This window comes from Lissotriton vulgaris, chromosome 1_1 (genome assembly GCF_964263255.1).
Source record: "Lissotriton vulgaris chromosome 1_1, aLisVul1.2, whole genome shotgun sequence".
Lineage (NCBI taxonomy): Eukaryota > Metazoa > Chordata > Amphibia > Caudata > Salamandridae > Lissotriton > Lissotriton vulgaris.
This window is the reverse complement of record NC_141685.1, coordinates 790,680,467-790,708,162: the sequence shown is the minus strand read 5'-3', so window position 1 is coordinate 790,708,162 and position 27,696 is coordinate 790,680,467. Positions and strand designations below refer to the sequence as shown.

At 41.7% G+C, this 27,696-nt stretch overlaps 1 protein-coding gene and 1 pseudogene across 2 annotated transcripts in view; one reads left to right on the top strand and one right to left on the bottom strand.

Moving 5' to 3' along the window:
- ANKRD45 (ankyrin repeat domain 45) overlaps positions 1–27,696 on the bottom strand; it is a 360,539-nt gene that overhangs the window by 190,404 nt on the left and 142,439 nt on the right. The window lies entirely within an intron of this gene.
- Positions 21,870–22,956, top strand: LOC147747834 (uncharacterized; annotated as a pseudogene).

Sequence of the window (27,696 nt, the reverse complement as noted above, 5' to 3'; positions counted from 1 at the left end):
GACTTGAACGATTCCGATATTGTCGTTGGCACCAAAGTCTTCGGGGACAATTCAACCGTCGACTTACTGGTGTTAGAGCCTTCAACTTGAGATTTTTTTGGTGAAGGCAGACTTTTTGAACTTGACTGTGACTGTTTAGGTGATGATTTTTCGGTTTGAGATTTCTTCGGCGAAGGCGGACCCTTCGAACTTGACTAAGACCGTTTGGGCGACGATGACTCAGGGGACACCGTCGATGGTCCTGTTTTCGTCTTGGACGAAGACTTCAGAGGAATGGTAGAGGAGACCGGTGCACCTGAGGACGCAGTGGTGGTCGTTGTGGCCGTCGCGGAGGGCGATGAGGCCGTAGTGGTCGACACCGTGGTCGAGACCGAGGTGGTCCGCTTAGTAGATGGAGCGGGTTTCTTGAACCTTCGGTCGTCTCGAACAGACACTGAGGAGGTGGTGGAACGTGCCTCCGAAGGTTTCCTGTGCGCCCTCTTGGGAGGGGTGTCTGTCTCTCCAGGGGACTGTTCCCTGGGTCTCTTCTTGGAGACTTTGGAGGACACGGAGACACTACCCTCGGAAGATTCCAGAGTGTCTCGGTCCTTAAGCCTGTCGAGCCATGCGAGAAGGCGAGCCTCTCTTTCCTTTACAGTCTTCTTTGGGAAGGCTCTACACACCCTACACTTGTCAGAGACGTGGTCAGGGTACAGGCAATACAAGCACAGATCGTGCTTATCCTCCGCTTGGATCCGCTTCTTGCCGCAGGAGGAACAGGCCCTGAGAAGGGCTTTCTTTTGCGAGTCTGCCATGGATGAAGCCTTTTTATCGGATTCGGACATGGGAGACGGCAGTCGAAGATAAGTATCCTTCGAACCAAGGTACTTCCAGAGAAGTCTGTACTTCGAAGCAAAAAACCTGAAGAGCTCAGGTTGGAGACTCCCTAGCACAACGTGCGGTAGAAAATCTGAGGGACGGAGGCTCCTCCCGGGAAGGTTCTAGAGGGAGGTCGGAGCTGATTGGCTAACGATGAGAGTTCGGTCCTTTTTACATAAGGACGTGGAAAGGCCCCAAAGGGGAGGCCCTTCGGCCTATGTTCTCTATGTATGTCCTTAGGACATTACTTTTTTATGTACCGGAGGCTCCCGTCTCGGCGACGGGGAATGATTCAGGCATGTGAATCTATGAAAGACACCAATACTGGATAACTGCTGTTACAGGTAAGTAACGCATTTCTTTAGTGGGCTCACTCGAGTACACAGCGCTCTTTGTACTTGGTGGCGGTAAAATCTGTTTGTATCGTTGCGCATTCAAAGCACTTGTGACAAAAAAGATTCCACTCTGCTTGAACGCTCGTTATACAAGCAGTCGGTGTTTCGCTTTTTGCATGAGTCATTGTGACAAACCACTCTCACTACAGCTTTTTTTCAGCGCATATAGTTCACCAAATAATCAGAATGTATTAGTAACGATATGACATCTATTGTCAATACTTCTGATACTAGCCATTTTCCCTACACGTATAGCCGCTTTAGGCAGGCGCCCACGATGGTCGCCATATGTAAATCCAGAAATGCATGATCTATGCGTATCAGGGACAGGGTGTGTCTAGCCTAAACTCCTGCCAGCTCTTCCTCTTTCTATAGTGTTTTCTTCGCTTTTCTTTCCAATAGAGCGGTGCTCCATTTGTACCTGAGCTGTAGCCGGGTGAGGTGGAGAGTTTAGTCCCCAGAGAGTGGGTGAGTGAATATATTGCTATTCTTTGTCTTATCAAGGTTGATTTGACCAAACTCAGGTTGATTATTAGGCAACCATTGACCAATATTATCTGGCAATCATATAATTCTCATGAGATAATTGTCTCTTCTCACAAGCTATCGTCATTAACTGTGTATTTTTCTTTCTTTGTGTGTTTGTCCGTCTATGATGATTCCATGACTATCTTGATCATCTCGACGGGTGATTTCAGGTGATATGATTCTAAATCACTATATTACACTCATCAGCAGTAGCAACTTGTGTTAAGGTCCTGAAGAAGCAGTCAGGGATCTTTTGACCCTATTATCCTGCAGAAACATGTCGACCTCGATTACATCTAAGTAGTTATTTGTTACACTACTTTGCACTGTTTTTTAACCTTGGGTGTGGGTAGGATCCTATTAAAATTCATTTTCCATTCCTGCAACCCAATATTAATTCATTCACTTGTTCGTTGCACATAGCACTTTCATTAATCTGCACTGCTATTTATCATTACCCCCTGATACCACTCTTTTTTTCAACACATCCCTGAATCCTTCTACACGATTAGGCTACAATCTACCTAATCCATAGTGGAAATGTTTCCACTTCCTTCGGGTGAAGGATCCCAAATGATGTAGGGCGGTACAGGTTGGGTATCTGATGGTAACACAATTTTTCACCTTGAATACCTTGGATTCATAGATTGTATCCCAACACATATACACAGTTTTCCAGATAGCTTTAGTTGTTTTTGACCCATTGCTATTATTTGTTTTTTCATAGTTTGTAGGGACCGTAGCAATGCCAGGTCAATAAATATTTCCCGTGTACACCCTCTTTATCGTATTAGTGTTTGTAAATATGCCCCATTGTTCCACATCCCCTACCTTAAGTTAGAGATGGTCTTGCGTGTGTTAAAATATTATGATAAAATGTTAGCAATAAAGCAGTATCCTGCTTATTGGAGACAGCTGTTAGTCCTACATCCAGAAACTAAAATAAATGTAATTAAAGACAGAACAAACAACAGATAAATCATAATTCCGCTTTTCTCGAAGGTATTTTTCGTTTACATGTTGCTCTGTACACTATCATGTCAGAGGCTCATACCTTCACGTCCTCTATTGTATAACACATCTCAACAAAGATCACTTTCAGAGCCATGGAACATGAAGAAGAACCAAGACTGAAGCATGTATTTATTTTCTTTCTTATTTCATACAGCTGCAGTGCTAATGCAGTAGGACAGTCAATACTAAGGGCCTGATTATGATGTCGTTCAGAAAGGCTCCGAACGGAATTCCGATTCGGCGAATCCGATTCGGAAGCCTTGTTTCTGACCGAATTGTACACATTTCCAAACGACCGATTACGAAGCCTGGAAACCATTCGGGCTGTCCGATTTGGTTCCGAAAGGCATTCGGACTGCCCTAGTCTTTCAGATTCGAATCGTACAGCTCTATGGTCACGTTTCCGAGCGAGTGATTACCATGACCGATTTGGACAGTCGTTCCAATTCGGTCTGCCCGACATGAAACCGCTGTCAGAATCTGTCTTTGGGGGCCGGTAGCAGGCCCCCCTTCACCCGGGGGCATCTAGATGAGGTCCGTGGGGTTTCCCAAGGGACCCCTCTTTCCAACCAGGCACTATGGGGTCCCTTGGGAAACCCCACGGGCCTCATCTAGATGCCCCTGGGTGAAGGGGGGCCTGCTACAGGCCCCCAAAAACAGATGGCAGAAGGCAGGTTCCATGGGGTGCCCACCACAGTGTGCAAGGTTTTCCCCAAAGACCCATTTTTTCAATGGGAACTTGTGTTCTCGTTCGTAACACAGGCTCTGATTGAAGTCGATGCGAGTCTGACCGAACGATGTTGGGAAGCATCGCAATCGGTCGCTCAGAATTGCAAAACCCGATTCGTTCGGAAACGATTCTGAGACCGATTCGGTCGGAACAATTTCTGAACAACATTGTATTTAGGCCCTAAGTATTTCTTGTTAATGGCATTGATGTCACCAGGATTATCTAAGAAAATATTGCATGACCTGGAGGTATGAACTTCTAACACCATCGTGACCAGTCAACTTTTATCCACTTTTCTGTGGAATTTGATTGACATTTTAAAATGTAGTAGCACCTATTAGTGAAGACTGGAGATTTAAGATTTATTTTGATGTCTTTTAACTTGGACCTGTCATCACAATCATTATAATACATTTTACACAACTGTTTTAAACAACAACAACCGCACTGTTTATATTAAGTAGATGGATTAACGAGTAATTGTATTAAAGGAGTATAATTACCCTAATGTCCAAATTAATAAAAAAGTAATCATATTGAAATCAAGCTTTCAAAATGGCAAATGCAACATAATCCTACAAGTAAATCCATCAACATTAGAAGTATACAGAATACCTAGTTTTAAAAACAATAACCCAGAATAAAAAGCCCATCGTCATACATCACAAATTTTAAATGAAAAAAACAATTAAACATTATAGTATAGATGAAGATGAAAGGAAGGGTCCATGACCTCAAGCAGAACAGGTCTGATTTTCCCAAATTACAAATAAGATGGACTAAGAAGCACAGAAGAAAGTAGTCATGACAGTGACGCCTAGAATTCATCCCACAAACTATCTTGGCAGATTTCCTACTGCTATGAGTTTATATAGCCACAGATCCTGCAACAGAAGTAAACATTCGAAAATGGACAGGGCGCCAAAAGGAAACAAGGTGACCTACAGAGACAAATGGCTTGTCGTCAACATCTGGTAGCCCTAAATGACACAACCACTTCTCCCCATCTAGTACAGTCGCTCATGCTGTAATCTATGACTGTAGTGCCAAAAGTGTACACAGGAACAGGTGTCTCATGTCTCTTTAGTAACACGTACAGTATGGAAAGCATTAGGAATGCAGATTGTGGTTTCTTTGGTATCACAGGTTGATAGGTAACTATAAATGTTGATGGGTCTTTGTAGAAGCCAGGAAGTCCTCTAAAACAAACGGGAAATCTGTGATGGGGGACCATTGATAGATGAAGAGGTTCAGATTCACTTGGGGCTCTTCCTCCAAAATTTCTGTCTTTGTCTAACAAGGAGTATTCATCCCAAATTGTATATTAGTCCAAGAAGAGAGAATGCCTGCGTTGTAGCAGCAAACAAGATTTAACCAGAAATATCTTAGTTGAGGTAAAGGTGGATGACAGACCACCGCAAGCCAAATGAGACCTCCACCCAGCACCCCCTGAAATACCTTAAAAATATATTTTTTGCTAAACAGTCTTTTAAACAGCAGAAAGTACATTCAGGGTAAGAAGTGAGGTGCTCAGCCGGGCTCCTGAGGTTTGAGTCGATGAGTTAGGGGCTGATGGTTCTGGGCCGGACAAACAGTCATGCACAGTTTGCATGTTCTCCACACAGGCTGCATTACAGCCTGGGAAGGAGAACATGCCCAGGCTCCCATTACCCATCTGAGTGCTGAACCACAGCAGTCAGACCAATCACAACACTGCAGTGCAGCGTTGTAATTGGCTAGGTGAGCCATGAGCTTGTTTTTATCACACCGGTGTCCATGAAGGAGGGAGAAGGGGGTGGTGAGATGTCAAGTCCAGTTCACATGTGACGGAATTGTATTGGATTGAAGGTGAGCATCTACACTCTTACCTTAGACTTTTTGGAAGTATCTGTGCATAGAAAAAGAGCCACTGGAATCATGGCATTCTGCCGTAGTGGCGTTTTCCACAATTGTGAATTTGTTGCATTTGTCACATAATCCATCATTTGCTGTGTAATCTGTGGATTTTAGCAAAAAAAGTTTCTTCTTCAAACAGATCAAAAGATACTAAAATTGTGGTGAGCCATGCGGCCATGCAGTGGGAAATCCTATGCTAAGGTTGACTTGCCATCTTGCTGTATTTGGATGTTAAACTGGCCCTACTGAGCTGAAACCTTTGCCCAGACAGTTAAACATGTGAATAAATGGCAAAATTAGGAAGCAATACAGCCACAAAATGTACTGCATTAGGTTACATAATTTGCCTTTTATGCCGCATCATTTTCCTACCCCATAGTTTCATTGGCCCTGGAAATAAATAGCTTTAATAAATGCATATTTATTGTACCATTGTAAAATCCTGAGCAAATAAGATATACTCAACATAAATATATCCCTCACTAGTGTGTTATTTATCATGGTCTCTTCTCAATAGCTTGTATAGGAGTCTGAAAAAACCATTATGTCCGCAAATTCACCATTCAACAGCATCTGGAAGAATTGGTCTTTATATAGTGCTACAACCATACTGGTATCCGAGAGCTTAGCCTTTGGAGAAGACCACTCTAATTACTCCTAATAGATAATTATTGGAACAAGTTCTAATTTGTTTGACCTCAAAACACTAAAAGATTGCTTCATTTCTTAGCATTAGAGGCAGCTTGGTCTAGTGTGTGGATCCATTTACTGCCAAACATCCAATAATAGATATTTGCAAATGTATCTGAATTAACAGATGTAATCTGAATGGTCTTTTTGTTTTGTAATTTATGAGGATTTGTTTTAGAAAATCAGATCCTACTATTATATAGTTTTCTGGATTCGTGCTACTGCCTTAAATGTGATCCTGTTATCTACTGGTAGTCAGTGCAATTTGTGGAAGATACAGAAATTATGCGGTTTACCACATATTTCTGCTACAGTCCTGGCACAAGAATACTAGATTAAATGTAATCTGTATATCCATTTCTTACCTAGACCTCTAAAATCAAGAGTCACTCAAAATGTTTTCTTTGCTTGAGAATAAGGGTTTTGTAATCTGCCTTTTGGAAGGATCCATAACAATTCTTCTTTAACACGGTCTTAGATTCTGCTAAATAACCAACATGTAGTCATCCAATCATCTTTTGCTTTATTGGGATCTCAAAGAGTATGTAGCGCTGTAGATACACGCCACTAAAACAGTGGAGTATAAATTATGAAAATCCCCACTCTTGATTTATAAAATGCACATAGCGGTTGAAACTACACATTAAATAGACATGGGGATAATGGTGATCGCTGAACACACCACATGAATTTTAGTGGGCTTTGTGTCCGTGGGTTCAGCAAAAACAAAAAAGTGGTGGGGGATTGCTTGACTTATTCTCAATGACTGAATTAATCTAGACCGTATAACAGTCCATTGCTTTCTTGATCACTGTGCCACTCTACACAGGGACCAACCTTACGCAAATCATCCTTTGTCCTATCCCAATAGGAACAGCCTAGCCCTAACTTCCAGTCCATGACCTTTCTGAACTGGAATAAACAAAGTCTCAGACAGTTCCACCCTTGCTGGCCCTCACCAGTGAGGTGCAGATTTAGTCTACAGCACTGTGAGCACGGGACCAATGTCTGGGCATACCCTCCGCACTTAGGGCTAGATGTAGGTAATAAAAATGTACTGATTCTAAAATACCGAATTTTACCGATTCAGTAGTTTAGAATCTGTAAATGCTATGTAGATAAAAATTCGGTACCGAATCGGTACGATTCGGTATTTACCGAATCGGTACGATTCGGTATTTACCGAATCGGTACGATTCGGTATTTACCGAATCGGTACGATTCGGTATTTACCGAATCGGTATTTACCGATTAGGTAAATCCCATTCATTCTTATGTGCCTGGCGGCCCATAGGAATAAATGTGGATTACCGAATCAGTAAAAACTGATTGGGTAAAATAGGGAAACATTCAAGGGTGGCAGGGTGTCACATTGACACCCTGTTGCACCCCTAAATAGTGCTTGTGTGCAGATGTGGCACACATACATGCCCCAACGGCATGTATGTCTGCCACATGACACTGTTGAAAATGCACAAATTTGCATTTTCAAAGGTATTTGGTATTTACCACCAACTAATAGTTGGTGGTAAATAACGAATCCTTACAGCACACAAGCACTCTTAAAAGCGCTTCCAACATTCAATTTACCGATTCGGTAAATACCGAATCGGTAAATAATGATTCGGTAAATACCGAATCGGTAAATACCGATTCGGTATTTACCGAATCATCCCCTACATCAGAAATGGCTCAATACTGGTCGGTAAGCCTGAAATGTACTGAATTTCGGGTTTACCGACCGGTAATGGGCCACCTACATCAGGCCCATAGTCACTGCAAAAAACTGAAAAAGCAATGGATAGAATGCTTGAATTAGGTACATTCAACAGTCACGCTCATCTAAACCAGTCTCCTGCAAGGTATAGCATAATTGATGGCAGCAAACATTGCTGATAGGGACAGCATTGCAAGATAAATTGGACTCATATCAGCATCTTCTAACAAACAATCCTTCGCTTCTAACAATGCTAACGCTGCACCATTCCTTGATTAAAAGCATGACTGAGCCTTTCATCCTTCCAAAGTACATAAAACAAGTACCAACGACAAGGGACAAAATAAACATATTTGATTCAGCACCAAGATACCCTTTTGTATGAATGTGTGTCACACATATAAAGGTATTGTTTTATTGATGATCTCCCTAAACAGACACTTTCTTCAGAATGTATATCTAATTGTTTTGTCAAAAACATTTCTAGGATACCTTCAGCTTACTAGTTAATTTAGCTAAAGATGTGTATATGCCTGAATTTATGGGATGTAATGTTGCTACTTTTTTTTTTAAAGAAAAGAGAATATGTCCAAATGTTTTTTAAGTATAAATGCATAACTGCCTTCTCATTGATGTATAGGTGATGACCGATTGCAGAACAGCAAATATTGTGGATTCTTTATCATCATTTTAGAAGCCAAGGAATCCCTTTAATACACTGCTCGATTACAACTACAAGCAACCTTTTCTAATTTATGTCTCTGTAATGCTACAAAGTTAGGAAGTCTTCTGTAGAATTGATCCTGTATGTTTAGATAGCCATCTTTGGATGGTGACACTTCTTGTACTACATTTTTGTCATGGAAGCATGCGTATCCTGCACTTAAATACCACAAAGTTTCCATCCAGGTAGGAGAGAGTCATGTAAGGAAGAGATGGTCTTCCAGCAAAATCATACACATCATCCCCAAAACAAAATATCTGAAACTCACTGATTTTATCTTCAAAGTCACAATGCATGGGAGGACACAGAAAATGTTGCATACATATGGAAGCCCTCATTCACATCTAACACTAACTGAAACTAAATCATCTGCCTCATTTGATCACCAATAAAAAACATGCTCTTTAGCACAGGGGAGCCACTAACGTTCCATTGGACTGCCCCATTCAGGAAAACGTCAACCCTCTTAATTAGTGGGACCAAGAATGTGGTCTACAGCTCCTCTTACCCCCCTGTACTGTTTTCACAAAACTGGATTGTCCTCTTCCTTGCAGTGTCCTCTCCTGCCTCAACTACTGTAATGATACCTATGAAGGCCTCTAATCCAAAGAGGTGGCCATACTAAAGCTGACACCAACATGAACAGCTCACCTCATAGGTGGCATAAAAATATTCAGCTACGTCACACCATTCAGAAATAACTCCACTGACTTCTGTTCAAGCAGTGGTCAAGCAAAGGGTGGTATTCCAAAGCTTCTGCCTGTTACACAACGCCCTTCATCATCACACACGATGACATATTGAAGTATCTGTTTTTATGTAACATGACTAGTTGTCCAAAACTGTTAAACAATCAAATGGTCTGCAAGGTTCAACTCTCTGGCACTTTACTTCACTGCCCCTTCCTTTAAAACAGACATTAGAAAGTTTCAGAATGGCCTGAAAAATGAATTTGTTTACACATCTTTTTATTGTAAACACATAAGTCATACAGTGACTGGTGACATTTGGGTATATGAGGCATAGACACAGACTTACAGAGACATCTGTTCACCAGAGCAAAAACACTGCAACAGACCATTATATCATCATCCCCTCCATATTTGAACGTCAGAGTCAAGGTCCCACTTGTTACAGAATTCCATGAGTTACAGTCCTAATAGGTTCACACTGTTACCCCTGTATGTGTTTCACTTTCCCCATATCTTGGTCCACTTAGATGGACAACCTCTGCCCTCATAAACCTCTCTCTCAGCCTTCATACACCAATCCATGTCCTTCATCCAGTCCCCTAAACTCAGACTCAAGTCAGACCTCCACATGCGTGCTATATTTTGGTTTCTTATTCAAAGCAGAAGGAAAGCCTACTTTACCTTTTCGAGACTGTATATCCCTATATTTGGATATAACTTGTGATAAACTCCTTCCCCATTTGTGAAGTAGTCTGAAGCTGCCAAATAGTAGCACAAGTCCCATATAAAACATAAAAATGATATATACTGAACATAAATGATTTGCCGTATAGCATCTGTAACATCTGGCTTGATTGCCATCTGCCTTGTCTTTAGATCCAAGATCATTGATGGACAATTTGCTACCCAACTTCAGGCTCATTTTAATAATAGGGTTCTTGAGTTACTAAAGGTAAGCGTTCGCCTAAGGCCTGGCATGAAAACAGCCCTTGTCCAAGTGTAGCACAACTATCTTGGACAGGCAAAGGAAGGCAAGACATGACTGTAATTATTTCTAGTTCTCAGTGTGGCATTTAGGTTTAGGCTTTAGGTTACCTTATCAATGTTAGATCCTTGATCAAGAATAAGGTAGCCTTTAGGGACTTTGTCTCATTGAGGAAGCCTATATGGGTTTTTATCACTGAGGCATGGGCCACTGATGCTTCCTGTCCCGACCTTGTTGACGCCATACCCACCGGCTATTGCCTTGCTAGACTAGACCGGGTTGGTAGGCGGGGAGGGGGTCTTGGCATCCTCCATAGAGAATATCTGGCTTTCCAGAGCTCAACTCTCGCTACTCTATCCCACCCCTTTCAGGCTCTCTATTTCTCAATCAATCTGCACCCCATTGAGAGATTTTCGGGCGTGTTATGCTACCGGTAACCAGCCATGATTTTAGTAACCTCCTAGAACCATTTTTGGATAGAGCTAATCTCACCCTTCTGGGAGATTTTAACTTTCACTTAGATAACACGCACCACAAGGACACTCAAAATTGTGTAGATACTATGAGGAGTTGTGGATTCTCTCAGCTGGCTAGGAGTGCCACTCACAGTGCGGGGCATATTCTGGACAGGGTTTTTTGCTAATGATCCCCGTATCACGGTCGGAGAACCTATCCCCCTAGCCTGTCTGACCATTTCGCCCTCCCCTTTGACTTTAGTCTGTTGACATCAGGGTTGCCTTTTCTTGGTTCCAGAAAGGTGGAGGAAAAGAGGAATCTGGGCCTCATTAGCAAACATTCATTTTTGAACTTTTTCAAAGACTTTAAACTTGCTAGGTCTCTGGATGTTAATCTTGTAGTTGCATAGTTCTCACAACACTTGTTAGCAGCAATGGACACCCTTGCCCCTATCGGCAGCCATTATTCAACAAGAAAAAAACCCTCTTCCCCCTGGTTTATGGAAAGCCAGGAAATTGCATAAACAGGGCCTTGAGGATTATAAGGCAGCCATCACGGAGGTAAAAGGAAAATACTATTCAAAGATCACAGGGTCAATGAAATCTTCTAGGGATCTGTTTCAAATAATTAACTCACTCATCTCTTCTAATGTGGCAGACCCCACTGAATTCTCTCAAGAGTTCTGCAATAAATTATCAGATTTTTTCTTATCAAAGATCACAGACATCTATTCGCTGTTGGAAACCTCCAAACCAAGGGTTGGCTCCTCTGTTCACATCGCCCTCCATTCTAGCGATGCCTTTCCGTTGGAAGATTCTTCTAGGCTTCTCATGTTTCCTAGTTTGAAGCCAGAGGAGGCTGATCGCCTCCTAGATTTAGTCAAATCAGGCTCTCCCTTGGATCCCTGTCCCCTTAAGTTGTTAAAAATCACCAGCAAAGTCATTCTTCCACACCTTACGGCTGCTCTCAATATGGCCATTTCTGAAGGATTGTATCCCACCTTATGGAAGACGGCTTTAGTGAACCCATTGCTAAAAAAGCCTTCTTTGGACCCGGGAGAACTGAAAAACTATCGACCGATCTCTCTACTGCCGGTCCCTGCTAAGATGCTGGAGACTCATCTAAACGTCCATCTTAGTACTTATCTTAAGGATCATTCTTTGCTTGATGCTTTTCAGCACGGATTTAGAAGCCATCACAGTACGGAAACAGCACTCACCACCGTCTTCAATAACATCCGTACTAAAGTGGATGAAGGGCATACAACTTCGCTCTTTCTCCTTGACCTCACCCCTACGTTTGATACCCTGTCTCCCCAAACAATGGTTCAACCCCTCAGGGAGATAGGGATCGGAGGCTCGGCTTTGAGGCTTCTTTCTTCTTTTCTGAGTGATAGGGCCCAAACCAAGAAATTTGGCCCTTTCTACTCAGCTTCTAAATCCTTGTCTTGTGGTGTGCCTTAGGGCTCTTCCCTGAGGCCAACACTTTTTAACATATATGTTGGACCACTGGCAAAGGTTGTTAGATCATTTGGGCTTGAGGTGCTGTCCTATGCGGACGACACCCAAATTATGGTCTCCATATCCCATAACATCAGGGATTCTGCCCTTAACTTCAAGGTCTGCATGCAGACCGTTTCCTCCTGGATGGTGGAAAATTACATGAAATTAAACAAGACAGAGGTACTGATCTTCGGTGGTAATCAGGGCATCTTGTTTACTGACTGGTGGCCTGCCAGCGTATGTGCCTGACCCTGTCCGGTTTCTCATGGAAGGAATCTAGGTGTCATTCTTGACAATTCTCTTTCCATGGAGTGCCAGGTTAGTAGGACCATCTCCACCTGTTTTGGCGTTATTAGGGTCCTTCGAAACATTGCCCTCTTTCTTTCCTTTGCAGCACACAAGCAGCCTGTGGTAGCACTGGTAACGTCCAGACTGGACTATTGTAATGCCCTATATTTGGGTATTAACAAGGGTCTGGAGCAACGTCTGTAGTTGGTGCAGAGGGCTGCGGCTAGACTGGTGATGAATCTTCCTAAATTTCATCTTGTCACAGCCGCAATCAGGTCACTGCACTTGTTGCCTCTTGATGAAAGGATCTTATTCAAGTCCCTCTGCTTGACTCATAAGGCCTACTATGGCTTAGGTCCTGAGGGCATTAAGTCGATGTTTCAGCGATATGTCCCTAGCAGACCTCTTCGTTCCTCTAATAAAAACCTGTTAGCACTTCCCAAGTTTAGAAAATCTAGGTGGGTAGGTAGAGCGTTCTCGCTGACTGCGGCAAGGCTGTGAAACTTCCTCCCGGAAGAGCTTTCTGGTCAATCTTCTCACTCCATCTTCCGTAGGAGCTTAAAAACCTGGCTTTTCTCACATAATTCAGTATGAGCTTGTTGTCTAGTCAGCTGCCTCCTCTTAGTTGCATTAGCAATTTGACACCCTTCGCGCTTTATAAGTCCAATACTTACTTACTTGCATTCAACACAAATTGACCACAAGACACTGATCTGTTGCCTCTCTTTGATAGCAGGAGTTCTTCCCTCTCCCACCCTGCTTCTTTCAAATTCCTACCAAATTCTGTGGTGAGAGTCACAGGAACTGCACCTATGCCTTGATGGCAACAATTCAACCACAATAAACTCCGAGCTCAAAACCCTACAAGTCTCTCTTGACTCAAAAATTATGCTTGATTTCTAGGCTAGATCGGTGCTTGGCACACTAACTTGCCAAACCCACCCACTCCATCTTCTTCATAATATTTACCCATGAGGACCACCCAACAACAGTGCAAACCACCATTTACTCCTGACTTCACTGTACCATCTCTCAATGGCTAGTGCTACAAATTGTTGCTTTGTCTTCTGAAGAACGGGTGACCATTTACAAAAGCCTCATCATCTTTAGCAACCTATTCTCTTCTGTATTTTTCCCTCCCTTATCCCTCCTTTCCCAGTTCCCTCCTTCTTCCTTTTCTCTTTATTAATCATTTCAGTAGGCATCTCTCTCAGGCAACATGCCCTTGTCCTGATGATGATCTCACTATCACTTGAGTGATTGAAATGCCGTTGAGTATAGCACCTTGACTCAGAATTGTTTCATATAACTATTGTATACTGATGCAATGGTGCTCTCACTATGCTTTGTGGCCCAACTGTTGATTGTATTTTGGCCATAACTGTTTATAACTGAGTTGTTCTAACTTCGTTTTTTGACACAACCCATTTCCTTTAATTTTTTCCTGTTTTATGATGTTTATTCTCCCATAAGGAATTCTGTGACACAGTCTTTATTATATCACTGTGTTGATCGGCTGTACTAATCTGGCAAAGTACATGGTGGTCATTTAGAAAGATTTGGGAGAAATCCTGTCCCATTTACATCTTAGAACGATTCCCTCTGTGAATCACTGTGAACGACTGTGCATAGAAAGGATGGCCAACAAAGTCCAGTCATTGCAGTCCCTGTCCCATAAAGGTACGGGGTTTGCACTACTGTCCTATAAAATTATCGTGGTTTCAATAACAAATATAATGGGGATATTGCAAAAAGTACATTGCGTGGGACCATGGAGTGGAGGCTGTCCTTCACAATAGCTACCACTTTGCAAATGGATAAAGACTACTCTCAGAAAACGGCAATCTTTAGTAGCTGTCGCAAACTGTGGCTATATTTTCAGGGACATCACACAGAAGGGGTGGGGCACCCTTTTACTACCCTTCTTGTTTCCAAAACTCAAGGAATTGCAATGTTGAAATTGTGAGTGGCAAAGCCAAATGCGCCTTGCTATCTTCGAAGTGTAGTTTTTGCAATAAAAAATCATGCCAATTTGTGCAACACAGGCTTTGGGGTTCCTAATACCATCCATATACCTGCCCAAAACACTTCTCCAGTTGTTAATCCATTTTGCTTGATTAGGTCTCTTTAGAGACGTATCTTGATTGCAACCACTGGGCCTGATTAGCGGAATGGAATCAGATTATTAAGGCCTGTTCTTGCTAGACTGATGCAGGGGAGCCAAGGAGAACCCTTTAAGCCTGAAAGTTGTGCAATGAATTGGCAGGGCTGAACTAAGCCAGTGCACTGGCCATTTTTAACAAAAAATATCTAGAAAACAAGGACTGGAATGCACAAATAAACAATGGCTCAGAGAAGCAAACCAAAGAAACTGTGCTACAATGGACCACACACCTCACTCATTCACAACGCAGCGGGTCGGGAAGCACCTGCTGGGAAAGGGATGGGTGAAAAGAGACAAACATGGAGAAAGACACCCCTACCTCAAAATAATGGCCCAACTGCCATGACTATATTAGGAAACTGCAAAGGTTTCACGGACATACTGACACAAACCATTGCATAATTCGAATCTTGCAAGGAAACACAGAATACCTGACCATCTCATGAACAGCATCACCCAAGAAGTGGACTCACAAAAGCCTTCACATCCACCAAACCAAGCAATAAACCTCAAAGAAGAATAGCAAGAGCTGAGTACAACCAAAGAGCCACACTGTACGTAATCTACTGGCTAAACCACTCCATCAAGCAGAGCAGAAAAGGAAAGGACGAACAAAAGATAGCATGTGCCCATGAACCAGGACTAACATCTGTATGGGACCTAGCATTCTGCATTTTGGTATAGGAACTAACATCCTGTGTAGTACAACAACGGTCTTTGGAGGTGTATGGATACCACAAAATCAAAACAACATGTGACACCAGGCTCAGACACCAGATAGACTTTGATTAGCTCGACCTTGTAACCCATTAGGACAAGTTCGCTCATTCTCCTCATTGTACCCAAGACATGACATGACAAGACATGAAACGAGCTCCCTCAACATATCAGAGCCTCCTCCTTACTTCTAGAGTTTTGCAAAAAGCTAATCATAAAAGCCCTTCGGGCACCTCACATCTATACACCTGCCCAAGCGCCTGGATACCCTCTCACGTGAATAGTGTGCTGTACAAATCAAGATAACAAAACCTAACAAGTCTGGGCAACCCGTAATAATAACACACTTTATCTTGTCGGCCAAAAATCTTTTGATACCAGGTAGTACTCAATGCAGCTGCAAGGCTCTTGGGTGCTAAAAAACCTTGAGACTAAATCTCATTGACCCTAAAATCACCATTGCGACCTCCTGTAAGTGCACAAATCTACTTTAAGATTCTCATCCTCTTACAATAATCCAACCAAGGAAAGCCAACCAAAATACCTCAGCAACAAAATGCAATACTACCTCCCAGGATGTCCCTTGTGTTTGTCTGGCAAAAAACATGCTTCAGAATGCATACACATGCTGCACCCTGAAAGGATGCATAGCTTTGTGGTTCCTAGGACAACTGCGCAACACACACCTTTGACCATGAACACTAACACCAACCACCTTACCCTAAAAAATAAAGCATTTGCAATGCAAAAGGACTCGCATTTACGTGAGACCTGTTGCAATGCGAACGCAAGTGCGGGTGAGTGGGGGACAAAGGGGCAAGAAGGCACTAACAACGGTAGTGCGGGGACGTGAAGGCATGGACTGCGGGAGGGAAGGAGACGGCACAGAACCTTATTAAAGAAAATAGTGCTCACTATATAAATAACACATACCATACAACACTTGAAGTAAAGAGGCCAGTAGCCATGGAAGGATACAAATGAAGACATGGCCATCTTAAGGAGGGACTAACAAGCCTATAAACCAATCGGAAGGTAGCATTTGGGTATGACAAAGACACAAGCCAATTAAAAGATGGGCAGGGCTTCTCTCCCGTATTCATTACCACAGATCAACCCCAGAGCAGCGTTGCACGCTGGCTCAGAGCTCAGCCTAAAAAATAGAAAAAGGACAAATTCCTAGTACTATTGCACATGCAACAAAAAGCATTTTAGGGTGAATCAGTTTGCAGATCTGTGTAATGCAATATATTCATTCATACATTCGGGGTGTTGTATGCAAACTGATTTTGTCAATGCAAAGTTGATTGTTCTGGAAAGTACAATGCTGAGTTTCACATTTAAGTCGAAAGGGGTGGGCGTCTATTCCTAGGAAACACAGCATTTATACTAGAATGGAGTTGCTCTGAAGTTATTTATTTACTTTTGTTAGCTCTTATTGACATCTAAGTGTCGTTGCCCGTATTTTGTAGAAAAGCTTAGGAAATAAATAAATGCTCTTAGACAATTGTGCAGAATTTGATTATAACAACGGACAAAACAAGTCGTTCTTTTACGTTGATCACTATGACTTGGGGGCTTATTTAGAATTTGGCGGGTGGCGGTATGTCAGTCTGTATGCAGGATGCTTTACCCCCGCCAAAGTGAGTGCACTCCGTTCACCACATCTAGGGTTGTCAGCCAGCCCTGTGGACAACTCTAAACATTGGCAAGAACCGCCATCACAGGGATTCCTGTCAATGTTATAAAGGTTTGACTGACGGCTCCGTCAAACACTACGGCAAATTCCCAAAGCTGGAGTTTGTTCTTGGAAGTAGTAAAACTAATGAATTGTCTCCCATGGTGTGTGGGGGCCATTATGTTTTTAATTACTGTTCCTTACCACCAAGTTTAACTTGTGAAGTCATTTTGAAAATGTACACCAAAGTAGTTAGTGTGCATCACCAGATATGTATCTTACTATTTAATTAGGTTTTTTGATTATGATCCACATAGATGAGTGATAGCCTTTTGATTTATTTGTGCAAAGTCTCAGCATCACAACCATTTACATTTGTCAATGCATTAATCCTTCTGTGTCATGCACCCGTCATGCACCCACCTACCCCCTTTTATCTCCCTCCTCCACCATGCACCCAAATACTCCACACGACAGTGTGCTAAAGAACAAGGAGAAATCCTCATGCAGATTCCATCAAAGGCGAACACATAAACATGGAGCACATGACGCACTGGCCATTCATTACTTCAGCTGTCTTTTGCGCCTAGCCACTTAAATGTTGCTGGCAGAGCTGTTGTTTATACTCCCTATGTCTGCAAGAAGCATTCATCTTATATTTATAAAATAGGACTCAACTGTACAACCACACACATTGGCTAAATTAGCTAGGAACTCAGGGGTATATTATCCAGAAGGGTGTTAAAAAATTATAGCCGGTTTAACTGCAGAAAACAGCAGCTAAAGTGCCAATAATGGGCTTGATAATATGGCCTTGTGAATTCCAATAGAAGCCCATGTTCTGGTGTGAACATGGGCTTCCATTGGAATTCCCCAGGGTATATTATGAAGCCCATTATCGCCGCTTTAGCTGTAGTTTTCTGCCGCTAAACAGGCGATAATTTTAACGCCTTTAATCATTTTTAAGTGGCGTCATGCAACACACTCCATTCCGATCTTAACCCTAAACTCGACAACACCTTTTGCCACCTGATGGCCATTGCCGCACTTATGAGAAGAGCGCTGGAGCACTTTGATAGGCAAACAATACACCCATTAATGGAAAAAGGTGAAGTACAAGAGAGCAAGTAGAATGAATAGCATAGATGTTTGTGTGATATTTTCTATTTGCAGAGCCTGAATGGTTGAGAAGAAACGGAAGGATTCTGATTATGAAAAATCATCAAGGTGGGCCCTCGGCAGGATCAATGGTGAAAATAAAATGAGAATCGAATGCAAGACAATATCATAAAATAAATTCAGATGGTGGCCAATCATATAAATTAGTCAGAAAACATAGGCGAAAGTTACATAGCTGGAACAGTGGTTCTCCAACATTAATGGAGATGTGTGCCCCTGAAACTGGTGCATAGCGAGAACATGTGTAAATCTATATACAATTCTGTACAGAAGACCGGTAGTATTAACAAGATATGTTATGGGTAAAAAACTCAACTGCCATAAATAAATTGTGGGTGAACAATTTGTTCATTGGATGCAATTAACTAAAGCTAGTTCACCATTATTTCATGTGTTGGAATCTTATTTGTAAACTTGTTGCACACCACAATGCAAGGATGTTTTAAGGCTTGTAACACCACTTATGCAGAGGGGGAACTTTGGGTCTGGTATAATTTGCATATTTAAGTATTTTCAGTTGCTTTTATGCAGTTGCTTTTATGCATTTAATATACACCATTAATCATACAAAAATAAATAAATTCCTGAACTGCAAATTCTGAATGTCATTTTATTACAAGACCGGAGGCTCATATTATGCTGTCTTTTATTGCTTTTTATTAAATAGCAGCCAAGTAAAAACACAAATACATCACCAAGAATACCTGGATAAAAAACTACAAGCGATGACATCACAATAGAAGCACCAATAGTATGTTGAGTAACCTAACATTTATCTTGACTGAGAGCACAATTTCTCTTTTCATGCTACTCGCAGTTAAGAAAATATTCTTTTCACATTATTCTCACTTCACATTGGTAGTATTTGCATAACCTTTTGCTCTATTAAGGTGAATTTGCTTTAATATTTCATAGATTGTTGTTTTTTGCTTTCCACTTCTCTCTCGCGCACGCTCACTTTCAATGTGCTGTTTCTTCCAGCGTGCTTGCCGTTTCTACCTTAGAGCTTCTGTTTGCCTCAAACGTGCGTCACCTTTGCCAGCCAGCGCAGGATTTACTTATAAGCTACACAAGCTATACCTTGGGGCCCCCACTTTCTTGGGGGCCCCCAAATTCTTCTACACCATTATTATCCAATGGATTTTGTGATTGGCGCAACACCTATTTAGTTCAAAGTCATCATGAAAACTCTGTAGACGATAGAACAGCTTCGGTAACATCTTTCAAGAAAACGTGGCTCAGCAATTGACTGCCAACTAGTAGAACAAATAAATAATAAACGGCAGTACTGGAAAAATGTTGTTGAACGAGTTGTGGCAGTCATAATTACTATGGCAGAGCGTGGTTTACCTTTCAGAGGAGACAAGGAAACATTTGGTTCTCCTCACAATGGCAATTTCCTTGGATTACTCAAACTTATAGCAACATTTGATCCTTTTCTAGCAAGCAATATAAAACATTTGGGAATAAAGGATCAGGTGTCACATCTTATCTTTCTAAAACAATATGTGATGAATTTATCCAAATTATGGCACATAAAGTAAGAGACTCAATCTTGGATGATTTAAGAACTGCAGGGTACTTCAGTTTATCTGTAGATTCCACTCCAGACCGGTCCCATATTGATCAGCTCACTGTTATTGTGAGGTATGTTTCACCAGGTGATGGGCTCCCTATTGAACGTTTTCTACTTTCCCAGAGATGGGTAGCCACACAGTGGAAAGCATGGCTAAGATGGTGCACAACTACCTTAAAAATGAGTGCAAAATAGATTTTAGTAAGTGTCGAGGCCAGTCATATGATAATGCTGCCAATATGTCTGGCAAATACAAGGGCATGCAAGAAATAATATTGAAGATTAACAAGTATGCTATGTATATTCCATGTGCTGGTCATTCCCAGAATCTTGTTGGTAGAGCAGCAGTTGACTGTTGTTTAGATGCAGTAAACTTTTTTGGAATTGTTCAAGAAATATATAATTTCTTTTCATCATCTACACATAGATGGGCAGTACTGTTGTCATTCTTCAAAGATGATTCAAAAGTTCCAAAGTCTTTGTCAAAGACTAGATGGGAAGCACATTCAATGGCCACAAGTGCAATACTTGATAGTTATGATGGAATAATTTCTGCATTGCATCAGCTGCATATTGATACTACAGAGAAAGGCGAAACAAGAAATCAAGTCATAAACATTTTGAATAAAATAGAGGAGTTTGAATTTATGGTATTGTTATATTTGTGGAGTTACTTGCTGGATGAATTTCACAAGTCTAGTCAATCACTGTAAGACCCCCAAATTAGTCTAGATGTATGTAGGAAATTGTATTCTTCACTTTCAGATTTTGTTAAAGGTTCCAGGGATCTTTTCGATCATTTTGAAGAAGAAGCAAAGAAAAAATTGCCTGATGTTGATTACAAGAAAAGAAGATATAGAAGAAGGCATATCAATGATGATGAAGATGATGCTTTAGAGAACCTTGAGCCAAGAGACAAGTTCAGAATCAAAACATTTATACCTGTGATGGATGCATTAGAGTCAATTCTGGCACAAAGGGCCTCAGTATACAATGATGCTGCAAAAAAGTTTTAATTCTGAACAAAACTAGAAGCTACAGAAGAAGAGATTCATGAAGGAGTTAGTGCTTTATGCCAAACGTATCCTGAAAATGTGGACATGAATCTTGTAGGAGAAGTCAAGCATTTTCATCAATATGTTAGACATAGTCAAGCCCATGGTTCAGTGGAACAAGATAGTCTGACACATCAGGATCTGTATAGGGTAATATTTAACGATCGTGTCCAATCAGCATTCCCTAATGTAGAAGCAATTTTTGAGATTGTTTCTTAGTTTGATGGTTGCAAATTGCTCTGGAGAAAGATCTTTTTCTCAGCTGAAGAGGATAAAAAATGAATTTAGAACAACAATGACTCAAGATAAATTATGTTCCCTCAGTCTCATGTGCATAGAAAGCGACAAACTACGCAGTTTATCATTTGATGATGTCATCAGTGACTTTGCTCTGGCAAAGGCAAGAAAGAAAATATTTTAGTTTAATATAATTCCTTAATCCTTATAACATGTTTCAAGAGATTAGATAATAAGCCTTCGTAAATTGTGCCTTTTAAAAGAACTTTTGTTTCTTTTTACCAGAGTTTGCAGTTTTAAGTTTGTTATGAATGAAAATGATTTTAAGTCAAAGATTTATTATTTCACTATCAATATACTTCTTAATTGTATTTCAGTTTAACCCTCTATGTATCTGAAAATCATATTTGTCACTGACATAGTCACATAGAATATCTGGACTTTTAAAGGGCCCCATATTTCAAATAGCTTAGGGCCTTATCAAGTCTAAATCCGGCGCTGTTGCCGGCCTCCAGTAGTGCTATCAAGATTGTGAAGAGACTTCTTTCACGGCTACGCTGTAACATCCTCTTTGGCTGTTCTCCTTCCCCTGACACTCCTCCTTGCTGGGCAACTCTCCTTAACACACCCCTTCTCCTGGAGCTGCTCCTCTATGCTCTTTTTTTCTTTGTCAACCATTTTCTTCCCATTTAGAATAACCTTACAGCTTAGGTAATTAAGTTGTTTTTTCTGGGGTGTTTTTGCTACATATTTTCACAGTTTATGAATAATTAAATAACGTTCTCAATATTTCTGAAGAAGAAGACACTCAGGTGCTTGAAGACAATTTAAAATCCTTTGTCAGGGATTCTGTTCAGCAGGCTATAGTAGTTTCTGTGCTGGATGTGTCAAAGAATTTAGAGGCGTCCCTTACTAAAATGCCCTCTTCCCCCTCTGAAGGTCCCTCTAAAAAGGGCAAGAAACATGCAGCCACCTCTGGTATCGCCAATAAAGGAGTTTCTCTGAGCACTGGCCCTCCCACCCAAGAGGTTTCTTTTTCGGGGCTCCCTTCTTCTCCCCTACATATTACCCATCTTAAAGACCCTAATGATGATGATGATGTCATGCTTGATACTAATTATTTTGATGGATCTTTAGATCCTACAAAATATGAGCCCCTGTAGAAAAGGTGGAAAAATTCTCCAACTGATGGTGGTGTTTCTCACCCAGTGTCTTATGATTTAGTAGACCATATTTGGTAACTCATGTTTGACCCCCTTCCTTATTGAACACCCCAACTCTACTGAGTGGTTCCCTTCACAGCATGTGGCTGATTATGTGTTCTTTAACCTTCGCCATGTTCTAGATAAAGCCTCTTGTAATACGTTTAAATCTAAACATCCCCGCCCTTCCCTTCCCAACAATATTATTTCCACTCTTGTTACTGATCCTAATATGTTAATGTTTTTTATGAAGTATGGAAAAGACCCAAAGAAAGGTGTCGACAGAGCCTGATCCATCTGTCAAGATCGGATTTTAGATTTGGTTGGACCTCTGACCAAAATTTTGGATTTAGCCGAAAAGGGAAAGGTGGAAGGCATGCAGGTGGATTGTGACACCTTATCTAATTGGGCCTAATGGGCTATATGTATTTTGGGCAATGCCAACACCAATATTTCCCAAGAAAGGAGGAAAAGCCTATTACTCAAAACAGATCCCAAACTTAGTAGTTTGGCCACTAAAGAAGAAGGTCTTTTGGCTAATGGCCTTTCATTAAGATATTCTTTATTAAGGAACTTGGAATGTATGTCTCCACTTTCGCTACAATGGATAAGGCTCAGCTTTCTCTCCAAAAGCTATTTTTTCTCTGGTGTTTGCCAGGGCTGGCAAAGGTAGAGGTCGCTTTGCCAACCGCTATTCCACATGGGGTCAATCCAAACAAACCTCAGTTCTATCACCATCGATCCAGAGGGTTCCATTCCAGGGGATAATGGAACAAAGGAGAGCACTTCTCAGATAAGACTTTTCAAGCAGATTAGGTTTTTGTTTAAATGCATGGTTTTCTCTCACTATAGATCCCTAAGAAAATTCAAACCATTCAAAGTTATCAAATAGAATTCTATCAACCTCAACTGCAGTTGCATCTTCCTCGTCCTCTTCTTTCTCTCAGGACCAATCTCTTTTAATTCAAGACAAAATCCATTCTCTTCTAGACAAACAGGTGATCGAACAAACAGTTCTCAATTCCCTCAGGTTTTCTCAGCACCATATTTCTGGTGTCGAAGAAAAACAAAAGGTTTTGCCTTGTCTAAACGTTTTCAACAATTTTGTTGTGTACCATCATTTCAAGATGGATATTCTTTCTCCATCTCAGAGATATCTTACTTCAGGACGATTGCTTAGTCAGATGGGATCTAGAAGACACTTACCTCTCAGTTCTGATACATCCTTCTCACAGAAAATCTTTTCAATTCCAATGGCAAATTTCCTTCTTCTGCTTCAAAACCCTTCCTTTCGGCCTTTCTTCAGCTCCTTGGTGTTTCCCCAAGACTCTCAAACCTATTGTAGCTTTTCTCATAGCTAAAGGAATCAGACTGATTGTCTACCTCAATGACTTTCTGATAACGGCTCAGGACAAGAATGTGTTAATTTCAAGTCAAGTCATTATACTTTTATTCGACACATGTATCATAAAAAGTACAAACATGAAATACATACATAATTATAAAAAAACAGTTCATTACATACATAATTACAAAAACAGTTCATTATTTTAAAAAAGACATCTAAGAGTTATGTGGAAAAATTGACTTGATGAGCATTTTTTAAAATCTTAGTCCTAATGATCCAGGCACATGATAAGAACTTTGCAACCCCACAAATAGTAACCATAGAAGAAGTGTCGGAGATAAGAATACGCAAAGCTGATTTGTAATCTCTAACACCAACAATCTTTAGTACTGGTTTTAACCATTTCTTCCTAGGTAAGATATATGCCTTACAGGCAAAGAAAAAGTGGCCCAATGATTCCTCGGGGTTAGTACACCCTGGACACATTGTATCATCTTCCCTCCTATTGTTCCATCTAGATGTAAAAGATTTGAGGGGCAGTGTTCCATGTCTAAGTTTAAGGTATAAAGTCCTTTCCCGAGGAACCTGAATGAAGTCCAAAAACAATTCCAGTTTTAGGGTGCATTTATGGGTCAAAAAGGTCTCGGTCAAATGACCCCAGTTTGGGTTCTGTAGCGCCTTGGTCTCTATCCAATCCCAATATAATTTTTTCACCACTTGTTTTGGTGGAGGTGATTGGGATACCCAAGCGTCGCTTAAACCCACACTTGCTACAAGCTTTTTTAATGCATTTAGCCATCTAATTTTGCCTGAGGTGTTTAATTTTAGTATTTCATCTAGCACAAGGGCATAATTAGCTAGTTCGGGGGTCCTCCTCAGACGAACCCAATATAAGAGGGGACGGAGTTGGAGGATATCCCGAATAGACTTTCTTCCCAGGTCTAAGAATAAAGGTTTAAGTGGGGTAGAGGATGGAAGCGACACCAAGTCCCTCATAAACTTGTTCTCTGATCGGACAAGGTCGTTGGTATTCTCATTACCCCACAGTTCCGAGCCATAAACAGCTGAGGCAATTGCTTTCCCCTCGTAGACTGATAAGGCAGGGGCAACTGGCCTACTTATAGAGAGGCGTTGGTTTTTTAAAATAGTGCCGGAGACCCTTTTAAGATTTAAAATCATTTTACATATATGGGGTTCCCACTTCAAATGGTTATTAATCCTAACACCAAGATAGTCAAACTCATCGACCACCTCTAAAGGAGATCCATTCAAGGTCACGTTGATATTCCTATATTTCTTCTTAGCGGTCATGACCATTAGTTTAGTTTTGGTCGTGTTTATTGTGAGTCCCCGTTCCTGACAAAAAACACTAAACTGATCAAGAAGGGTTTGGAGACCTGTGGGGGTTTTTGATAAAAGGAGGGTGTCGTCGGCGAAGAGGAGGGATGGTGTTTTCTCCCCCGCCACAATGGGGGCATCGGCCGGTGTATCTTGCAGATGTTTCACAACCCCATTTATAAAGAGGGAAAATAAAGTAGGGGCCATCACACACCCCTGCCGCACCCCTCTGTTGACAGGTATACTCTTAGTGAGTTGCCCCTGCACCCCCCAGCGTATCTTTGCATATGTACCCTCATGAAGTTTGATGATAAGATTTAACAGGTAAGATGGGAAACCCATATCCAGTAGGACATTCCAAAGTTTAACACGGGGTATTACATCAAAAGCCGTTTTGAGGTCAATAAAAGCCAGGTAGAGGCTCCCTCTGGCTATTGACACTGTTTTCCAGAAAACTGCACAGAATCTGAAGACTTGGTCAATGGCCCCAACATTGTTTCTGAATCCGGCCTGAAAGTGGGACAGAATGTTTCCTTCCATAAGCCAACCCTCAATCCTATTTACAATTACCCTGCCAACTACTTTTTGAATAACGTCAATTAGGCTAATTGGTCTGTAGTTGGCAGGGTCCTCTCTCTCACCCTTTTTAAAAACGGTAACAACTTCAGCACCCTTCCATGAGTCCGGTACCTGGTGGCCTAAATGAATAAGGTTCAAAACATTTACAATAAAATCAGCCCAAACCAGTGGGTTAGACATCAATAAATCACCCGGTATTCCATCCGGGCCAGGTGCCTTACCCGGTTTTATTTTAAGGATTGCCTCTTGTACCTCACGGGGCGAGAACAGTACATCAGAAGAGCCATCATTCCCATGGACCGTACAATCAGTACCTAGTATAGGGGATACTGGCGCAGCTTCTAAGGAGCCCACGCCATATAAATTTGAGAAGTGGGAATACCATTGGGACTCAGTAATATGGTTTGGTATGGGCTCAGCGCCTCGTCTATCCATGACGTTGATCAATTTCCAAAATGCAGTGGCATTTTTCCCATGAGCCGCTTCCTTTAGAGCCTGCCAATGTTCCTCTTCCCAATCTTTTTTGGCTTTCATAATACTAGTGCGGTACTCATTTCTAGCTAATCTAGCAGCTGGGGCGTCCTTATTTTTAATAGCTAGTGAAATTGCTTTCCTTTTCTCTCTACAGGAGGCAGTGTACCAAGGGTTCCCCTTTTTTTGCGTGCAATTAAGCAAATGACAACCCTCTGTTTTTTTTGAGAAAAACATACTGATCTCCCCTATTAAGTCTTTATACTTAGTTGCCAGCACCGACCCCTGAAGCTGGAGTGCAATTTGGTTCACTGGGGCCAGGGTAGATGAGGCAGCCAAAACCAGAACCCTAATATTCTCAAGTGTCCCCTCATTACACCTAACCACATTCCATTTAATCCTGCGATTACAGTTAGAGGGGACTAGTTCTTTGGTAATCAGCTCATTGTGAACCTCCTCACCACTGTTGTCTCCCCAGAACATACCCATGCAAAGGGGATTATGGTCGCTATCAATCCTCTGGCTGACCTCCATATCAACCAGGTTAACCCATGACCCTACATCCAAAAGGATGTAGTCAATCCGTGACGGGGAACCTAATCGATTGAAGGTCATAGCGCCCATACGATCGGATGTGGTGCGGCCATTTAAGGCACATAGGTCATGTGCAGACACCAGAGCATTCAACTGTATGGATCGAGCCGACCATTTCTGAATTGGGGCCAGAGATAAGGATGGAATTAACTGATTTCCTGGCTTATTATAACATCCAAAAAATTCATCCTCATCAAGAGGCTCAAATGTACAATTAAAATCGCCTCCCACTAATACTGAGGATTTAGAAGGGAGGGCAGAAAGCGTGTTGTCTAGCAATTCCAGTGTTGGAGACAATTGGCCCCCTGGGAGCCCCCTGGCATAAATACAAAAAAGTTCAAAAGCATTCCTGGCAGACTGCCTTTTAACAGTTATATGTAGAATATCATTACAGGGGACATAATTCACAATAATTTTACAATTCAAATCAATCCTGATCCAAATAAGTAATCCTCCCGATGGGCGCCCCCTCCCAAACTGTGTTGCAGGGACAAAAAACGTAGAATAGCCCTGTTTGTGTTGTGGCTCTACACACCAGGTTTCCTGGAACATGCAAATATGGAAATCATCTACAAAATTGCTCCATTCCGGGTCAGGCAGATTTTTCTTTAGGCCGGCTATGTTCCAGGACAGGATTTTAACAAGGGAAGGGGACAGCATAGGTGTATCCATGGCGGCCTGAGTGTCAACATCCCCTAACAAGGGGTCTGGAATAGTGCTACCCTGGTCCGGTACTTCCTCCATAGTAGGAACAATAGAACCACTATCTACAGTGGAAAGAACCCCACAACCCCCGCCATCTTCAATGCACTTGGGTGATGGTCAGTCCACTTCTTCCAACCCACTAAATCGGTTATAACAAGGAAATAAAGGGTAATTGAGCTGTGGGCCCCACCCTTCTCCATTGAAATGTGAATCCCCCTTCCACTGGTGCCCCCTCCTCCTATTGACTAAGTTCCATCCTTCCTCTGCAGGCATTCCCCATTGTTGTGGATTCTGGTATGTACCACCTCTACCCAAGCCTTTCCTAGTTGGCCTCATCCAACTCCATCTAACATCCTCATGGCCCTCCTGCATATAAAA